Source organism: Aegilops tauschii, chromosome 6 (genome assembly GCF_002575655.3).
Source record: "Aegilops tauschii subsp. strangulata cultivar AL8/78 chromosome 6, Aet v6.0, whole genome shotgun sequence".
NCBI classification, from domain to species: Eukaryota; Viridiplantae; Streptophyta; class Magnoliopsida; order Poales; family Poaceae; genus Aegilops; species Aegilops tauschii.
This window is the reverse complement of record NC_053040.3, coordinates 339,271,184-339,279,471: the sequence shown is the minus strand read 5'-3', so window position 1 is coordinate 339,279,471 and position 8,288 is coordinate 339,271,184.

Genomic DNA, 8,288 nt, shown 5'->3' with positions numbered 1-8,288 from the left:
CTTTAGTCAACTTCACACCTTGCAACACAGGCAAGAACTCCTTCTTTGACTGTTCCATTTTGAACTACTTCAAAATCTTGTCAAGGTATGTACTCATTGAAAAAACTTATCAAGTGTCTTGATCTATCTCTATAGATCTTGACGCTCAATATGTAAGCAGCTTTACCGAGGTCTTTCTTTGAAAAACTCCTTTCAAATACTCCTTTATGCTTTCTAGAAATTTCTACATTATTTCCGATCAACAATATGTCATTCACATATACTTATCAGAAATGATGTAGTGCTCCCACTCACTTTCTTGTAAATACAGGCTTCACCGCAAGTCTGTATAAACTATATGCTTTGATCAACTCATCAAAGCATATATTCCAACTCCGAGATGCTTGCACCAGTCCATAGATGGATTGTTGGAGCTTGCACGTTTTGTTAGCACCTTTACGATCGACAAAACCTTCTGGTTGCATCATATACAACTCTTCTTTAAGAAATCCATTAAGGAATGTAGTTTTGACATCCATTTGCCAGATTTCATAAAATGTGGCAATTTGCTAACATGATTTGGACAGACTTAAGCATCGCTGCGAGTGAGAAAATCTCATCGTAGTCAACACCTTGAACTTTGTCAAAAGCTTTTTCGAAAAGTCTAGCTTTGTAGATAGTAACACTACCATCAGCGTCCGTCTTCCTCTTGAAGATCCATTCATTTTCTATGGCTTGCCGATCATCGGGCAAGTCAACCAAAGTCCACACTTTGTTCTCATACATGGATCCCATCTCACCTTTTATGGCCTTAAGCAATTTCACAGAATCTGGGCTCATCATCGCTTCCTCATAGTTCGTAGGTGTCGGTGTCAAAACCGGCGGATCTCGGGTAGGGGCTCCCGAACTGTGCGTCTAAGGTCGATGGTAACAGGAGATAGGGGACACGATGTTTACCCAGGTTCGGGCCCTCTCTATGGAGGTAATACCCTACTTCATGCTTGATTGATCTTGATGAATATGAGTATTACAAGAGTTGATCTACCACGAGATCGTAATGGCTAAAACCCTAAGAGCCTAGCCTGTATGACTATGATAATGTATCCTCCCCTCCGGACTAAGTCCTCCGGTTTATATAGACACCGGGAGGATCTAGGGTTACACAAGGTCGGTTACAAAGAAAGGAATCTACATATTTGGTCGCCAAGCTTGCCTTCCACGCCAAGGAGAGTCCCATCCGGACACGGGTGTAGTCTTCAGTCTTCGTATCTTCACACCCATCAGTCCGGCCCATGGCTAACAGGCCGGACGCCCGAGGACCCCTTAGTCCAGGACTCCCTTAGTAGCCCCTGAACCTGGCTTCAATGACAAGGTATCCGGCGCATAGATCTGTCTTCGGCATTGCAAGGCGGGTTCCTCCTTCCGAACTCGAAGATAGTCTTCGGACGTATTGATCGTGTCCGGACCTGTAACATACACAGCACACACAACCGCAGAGAGAATATAATATTCCACGAGTCCAAACCGCTGACAACTTTTTGTAACATGACATCACGTCTGTCCGGTCATAATTTCGAACTGTTTTTAGCCTGCAGCCCCGGGTTTCGAGGCGCGGCTTTATTGGCACGTCTTATCCAAGTCGAGATCGTGTCCCCCTTATTTAGGGATTCTCATCAACATAGACGTGGGTAACCCAACCGTCTCTGTTGGTACAACTCCTTGGAAACAGGCAAGTTTTAAGGCCCGGGATTAGACGTTTAGATACTCACTGCCTTTATAAAGGGGTGCACACCCGTCCTCTTTATCTTCCATGTTTGCTTCTTCCTCGGCCCTTGCTATCTCGAGTTCTAAAACCCAAGTTTCGACCACCACAAGCCTTAGTCATTGTCGGTGTCAAAACCGGCGGATCTCGGGTAGGGGGGCCCGAACTGTGCGTCTAAGGTCGATGGTTACAGGAGACAGGGGACACGATGTTTACCCAGGTTCGGGCCCTCTTTATGGAGGTAATACCCTACTTCTAGCTTGATTGATCTAGATGAATATGAGTATTACAAGAGTTGATCTACCATGAGATCATAATGGCTAAACCCTAGAAGCCTAGCCTGTATGACTATGGTAATGAGTATATCCATTTCGGACTAACCCTTCCGGTTTATATAGACACCGGGGGGATCTAGGGTTACATAGAGTCGGTTACATAGGAAGTAATCTTCATAGTCGATCGCCAAGCTTGCCTCCCACGCCAAGAAGAGTCCTATCCGGACACGGGTACAGTCTTCGGCCTTCATGTCTTCACAGCCTATCAGTCCGGCCCATGGATAACAGGCCGGACGCCCGAGGACCCCTTAGTCCAGGACTCCCTCAGTAGCCCCCGAACCAGTCTTCAATAGTGAGGTGTTCAGCACACAAATTGTCTTCGGCATTGCAAGGCGGGTTCCTCCTTTAATGATTTCCAAGTAGTGTATTCGGCCGTAGATTCAATGTCTCCCCTCGGCTTCTGCGTGTTTAATAACCTCGTCTTCCACGTGTCGAGCGAATGCGGGGGATCAGGGTATTTTTGCAAATAACACCCCGTTTAGGCCAGGAAGAGCGCCTATTTAAAGAGATCGGATTTTAGATCCATTCAATATCTTGCGGAGAAAAATCCCCAAAGACTACTAGGAGAAGCCATTCCAACATGGCTAGCATTCCCAGTTCCTCCTTCGACTCGGAGAGAGGTGAGTGGGGGAGGTGCTCAATGGCCTACGGCCAACTAAAGAAGCTGCAAACGCAGAGATTCCTCCCCCCTACAGATCTGATCCCTATTCGAGCAGGGCAAGCTTCTCTTAACGGTGAGACCCAGGCGGAGGATTTTCCCAATCCATCTGGGGGAGCGAGTCTGTTTTGTCCCTTATCTGCTAAGGGGCGTTGGGTTTCCAATCCATCCGTTCCTCCCGGGGCTTCTGGAATACTATGGCCTTCAGCTGCATAACTTTACTCCCGCCTCCATTCTGCATATTGCGGGCTACGTCGCTTTGTGCGAACTGTTCGTGGGCATTGAGGCCCATTTCGAACTATGGAGAAAGTTGTTCTGTCTTATCCCGCGCAACCATCAGGGGTCAATATTTGAAGTGGGCGGAGCCGAAGTATGGCACGTCACCGATACCGGATACCTGTCCGGCACACCAAGGAAGGCATCTAAAGAATGGCCTTCCGAATAGTTCTATATAGAAGACGTCGCTCTTCCCGACCCTGTTCGCAGGGGTCTCCCAGAATTTGCAAGCGTTCCGTTGAAGAAACGTCACAGCTGGCATCCCCGAAGTCTTGAAGAGGAGGACAGTGCGGAGGTTCGTCAGCTCCTGGGCAAGATAAGGATGCTTGCCCAGTCTGGTTTTACAATAGGAGAGGTAATGGCGACCTCCATAGTGTGAGGGGTTCAGCCACTTCAATACAGAGGGCTCCCAATGTGGCACTACAATGGGGAGGATGATGCCTCCCGTTGTGGTCGGAAAGGTCCGGACACCCCCGCCGCTCTAGCCAAGATACTGGCTGAGCTGTTTAAAGGGGAGGAAGAAGAATTTCTCCGCATCAATCGCAGAGACGGGTACTCCATGTACAACCCTCCCAGCTGGGTAAGTCCTAACCCCTTTGCTTTTATTCACTCCGCTCTCTTCGCCATCTTTAACGAATTCCCAATCCTTCCATTTTGAAATAGCACTGGCGGAAGGTAACCAAGGGGTTTAATAGCCCTGCCCCACAGCTGGAGAACCACAACCGGGAGCTTGATCCTGGGTTCGAAGAGGACCCGGATATATTCGTGGTACTCGCGGAAGGGGTGTTTTACCAGACGAGCTATGACGGCACAGAAGTGGCCATCATCGCCGATTATCCTGGTCTTCTTCCAGCTTCCCATGTAAGTAATCAAGAGAAATCCCCCTCGAAAGAGTTTCCTTGCACTGCCTCACCCACCGCACTGTCTCATGCTTCAAAGGGGAGGCGTTCGACACGTCATGCTACGCCGGGGATGACTCCAAGAAGAGCGGCTCCCGCGCCGAGCAAGGCCTCGAAAAGGAAGGTCGGCGAAGACAAGGCCGGTCCTTCGTCGAGGAGGTATGGGTTTGAAGGTATGCTTTGGCAGTCGTACCCAACCGTGATTGTTATGTTGGTCCTGTATCAGGAAAAAGGTTCGCCGGACTATGTCCGGGGATTCGGCCGGTCGCACTCCCAACAAACCGGGATTTAGATCCCACCGGAGAGGTGGGGGGCGCTATGGGGACAACGTCGGACTGTCCTTCGGACGAGGGTTCGGAAGACATGTCCATTACCAACTCGGAAGTAGAGAGCGCCATGAATCATCGGCGCTGCAGGGCTGTCTTACGAGACCCCAATGTCGGTGTGGAACGACACCTATGGGATCACAAGAATCCCTACTACGGTTGCCGGGGCGCAGGGTTGCATGAAGAGCAGGATCAGTAGTCAGCACAAGGATCGTTTACCCAGGTTTGGGCCGCGAGGATGCGTAAAATCCTAGTCCTGCTTTGGTGGGTGTATTTCAGAGAGTTCTTGAGCTCTCGAACTAGCTATGGTGAGTGCGTGGTCCAAAAGAGCCGAATGCTCCTCCAGCTGCATGCGAACGGCGGTGGAGACTTGGCTGGTGTGGGCCTGGTAGTGGCCCTGCTGGCGTCCTCGGTGAGGGCCTTGCCGGGTGACCCGGCAAGGGTCTTGCCGTGGCGCGCTATCGTCCCCGGCAAGGCCTGGTCTTGCCGTGGCGCGCTATCGTCCCCGGCAAGGGCCTTGCCGGGGGTCTCGTGGCCTTCCTCGGCAAGGATCCTGCCAAGGATCGTCGTCTTCTAATCCTCATCTGATCTTGAGTGTTCCTTGTCTTCACAAAGATCTGCATGCCACCATGGAGGTGCCTCCCGAGCCCTGGCCCAACGTGATATTGGGGACCGTGGGCTCAAGGGTGGCTCGCTCTGTTGGTGTGGGGCGAGCTGCCCTAGCAAGGGTCTTGCCGGGGCTGCTGAGGCTGCCCCGGCAAGGGTCTTGCCGGGGCTGCTGAGGCTGCCTCGGCAAGGGTCTTGCCGGGGGAACCTGCTTCGTCCCTCTGCTCTTTGTGGTCTTGGCCTTGGCGTTGCTCTGGTTATCTTGGGCTTCAGTCTTACCTTGGCTCACCTCCCCTGTTTTGCTTGGTGTGACCGTAGCCGCGGCTCCGACTGTCCGTGCACAGGTAAAGGGATACAAAAGTGCGCCCCTCCTTTTGTACACCGACAGGAGCCCCCGGGCCTGGGCCACACATAAGCGCGACACGTTGTTGGGCCATGCCCAAAAACGGTGCGCGGGCAGGCGGGGCGGTTTTTACCGCAGTAAAACTTTTCACGCGTTGTGCTTCCCACGACCCGCGCGCGGCGTGGCGCGACGTGGAGGGGTGCGCGTGACGTGGGCGGCATGCATGGGGCGTTTCCCGCACGCATTCGTCACATCGCAGTAAATGGGCAGCGCGACCCGCGGCTTCCCCATAAAAAGGGATAACCGCGAGCGCACTGTTCCTTTTACCCTTCGCGCAATCCCAATCTCGAAAGCTTCCGCTCGTCTTCTTCTTCAAGCTTTGCCCCTGCTCGCCAACGTTGTGTTTCTGCCGCCCTCTACCTTGCCCTTCTCCCCCAGCTGCCATGGCGCCAAAATCCGTCAAGGGAAAGGGGGTGGCCAAGGATGCCGGAGCGGCGGAGACGCCGGAGAGTGCGCTGGCGGTGCAGCGGACGCAGTCCGCCTTCTTCCCCTCGACAGTTGACGTGTTCGAGCTTTGGGAAGCCTTTAGGGCCCTGTGGGGGGTGAAGACGGGGGGAGAGAAGTCGAGGCATCCAGCCACGCGCGTCATCCCCACCAACTGCGCCGAGGCTGCCCCAAATCGGTACCCCTTCTTTGTCGACTATTTTTCTTGCGGGCTTTGTCCTCCCTTCTTCGATTTCTTCAGCGACATCATGCACACTTTTGGCTTCCGCCTCTTGGATTTTACCCCAAATCTTGTGGCGTGCATGGCCCTCTTTGCGCACCTCTGCGAAGGCTTCACCGGGGTGCACCCCAACATGGCGCTCTTTCACCATTACTTCTCCCCTCGGATCCAACCAGGGGGCGCCATCTCCGGTTGCATCGACTGGATCTCAAGGTCCAAGGGGCGTATCTGGAGGGCGCCATGAAGGAGAGGAGGGAAGAATGGCGGGGACGGTGGTGCTGGATCGAAGAGAAGGACCCGCCGGTGTTCTGCGAAGTTCGTCGGGCGCCGCCGGTCCGCAGAAGTGATTAGAGTGACGTCGACGCTGACGACGAGAAGCTCGCGGTCGCCACTACCAGGATCCTCCGGCTCACCGAGGCCGGGCTCACCCTTGAGATGATCGGGGCGGACTTCATCCGCCGCCGGATCGCTCCACTGCATAACAAGGGAAGGCCAGCCTGGCTCTTCACGAACCCCGCAGACATCATGCGGCTTCGTCCCGGCCTCGACCACAACTTCACAGTGATGGGACACGCCCATTTCTGCCAGCGGCTCTTCCAGCTCGATGTGGGCTGCGACGGCGAGGTCGAGCGGACCGGCAAGGTCACGAGGGCCGCCGCGAAGGCCGCAAGGTCTTCAAGGGGCCTTTTTTCAAGCTGCCGACGGGGGTGGTCCCGTTGTGTAATAACTCGCGCCGGTCCGATATCATCGCCATGATGCCGGACTACAACGCGCATGGCCCTGACCCGAGCTGGAAGGAGCCGGAGGACGCCGAGGTGCAGCAGTTCTTTGACACTCTGCACGAGGGGTATGTCAACGCCGACACTGAGCGGCTGCTTGTCCAGGACACCACCCAGGTAGAACTGGACTACATCGCCACCAGGGCGAGGGAGGCGTAGCTCGCCGAGGAGGCCAGCAACGCTGGTGGTGTGGAGGACAGGGCCGCGACGGCTGCGGAGGAGGAGGAGCTCGCCCGATGGGCCGCGGCCGCCAAGGAAGCCACCAGCGCCGGCCCTGAGGCTCCTCTGGTTGAGGAAGCGGCCGACGAGTCGTCGGAAGAAGCGGCCGGGGCCGTTGACCCTCCGGCCACGGGGAGAGGGCGAGTCCTGCGGCAGGCCACCTCCAGTGAGCCGGTGCAGCCCGTCAGGGCCGCACGGCGGCCAAAGTCCCCGGAGAAGGCCGCGTGTCAGACGAGGGCCGCGGCGGCGAAGAAGGTGGTGAAGGCCGCGACAGCGAGGAAGAAGGCATCTGCTTCTTCTCCGCCCAGGCGCACGCAGACTCCGCCCTCCTCTCCTCCTCTGGCAGATGCCGATGCAGGGGTCACTTTTGACTACGGATCCCTCAGCCCGAGGAGGAAGAGGAAAGCAGCAGAGGAGGAGGCGGACGACGAGTAAGTATCTGGCTCCTTCCCGTCATCTCTGCCTCTTCAATCTGTGTTGCTTGTCTTGACTCGCTTTCATCTTGGTAGGGACGTGGAGACGCTGGCCCAGAGGGTGAAGAGGGCCAAACCCTCGGTGGGCGGCCAGCCCCCGGCTGGTACTTCAAGGGTGCCACTGGTGGTGCTGAGTAGCCCGGACAGCAGCCCCCAGCCCAACCCCCGGCGTAAGCTCACTACCCTCCCCTCGTCGACATGTGTCAGGGGTACGATACTTTGGTGCTGACCTTGCCGGGTATGCAGGAGGAGAGCGGCAGCAGGAGGAGCCGCAGAGGGCTACTCCCAACACGCCGCCCCATCGACCACACCGCCCCGGGGGGCGTCCCCGGTAAGGGCGCCAAGCACCGAGCCCACGCACATGGAGGGGGAGGAGGAGGAGAACTTGGGTGCTGGCGGCTTCGCCTCGACGCCAAATATTGGCGGGGAGCGGACTTCCGTTTCCCAGCCTGGTACCGGCGCTGGTAAGTCGCTCGCCGTTCGTCCCTGTTCCTTTTTCTTTCTGGCTCTTGGTCTTGGCCTTGCCTCACTCCCTTCCTTGGTGTCCAGATCCCTCCTCGGTGAACCCAGAGGACGTCGACGCCGTCATCGAGGACGTCACCAAGGCCGCTGAGGCGGACGCCAAGAAGATCGCCGCCGAGGAGGCCGCCAAGGGTGCTGCTGAGGACGCCGCCAGGGGGCCAGCCGGGGAGGCCGGCAAGGCCGCCGCTGAGGAGACCGGCAAGGGGCCTGCCAGGGAGGCCGGCGGGGCCGCTGCCAAGGAGGAGGACGAGGTGGCTGACGACCAGCCTTCCTCCTCCGCTGCTTCCGGCTCCGGCAAGTACCTGAGGGTGGGTGACGACTTGTTCGTCCACCTTCCAGGCGCGTCGAGCACCAGGACACCCGTCGAGGGAGAGGTGTTCAACGACG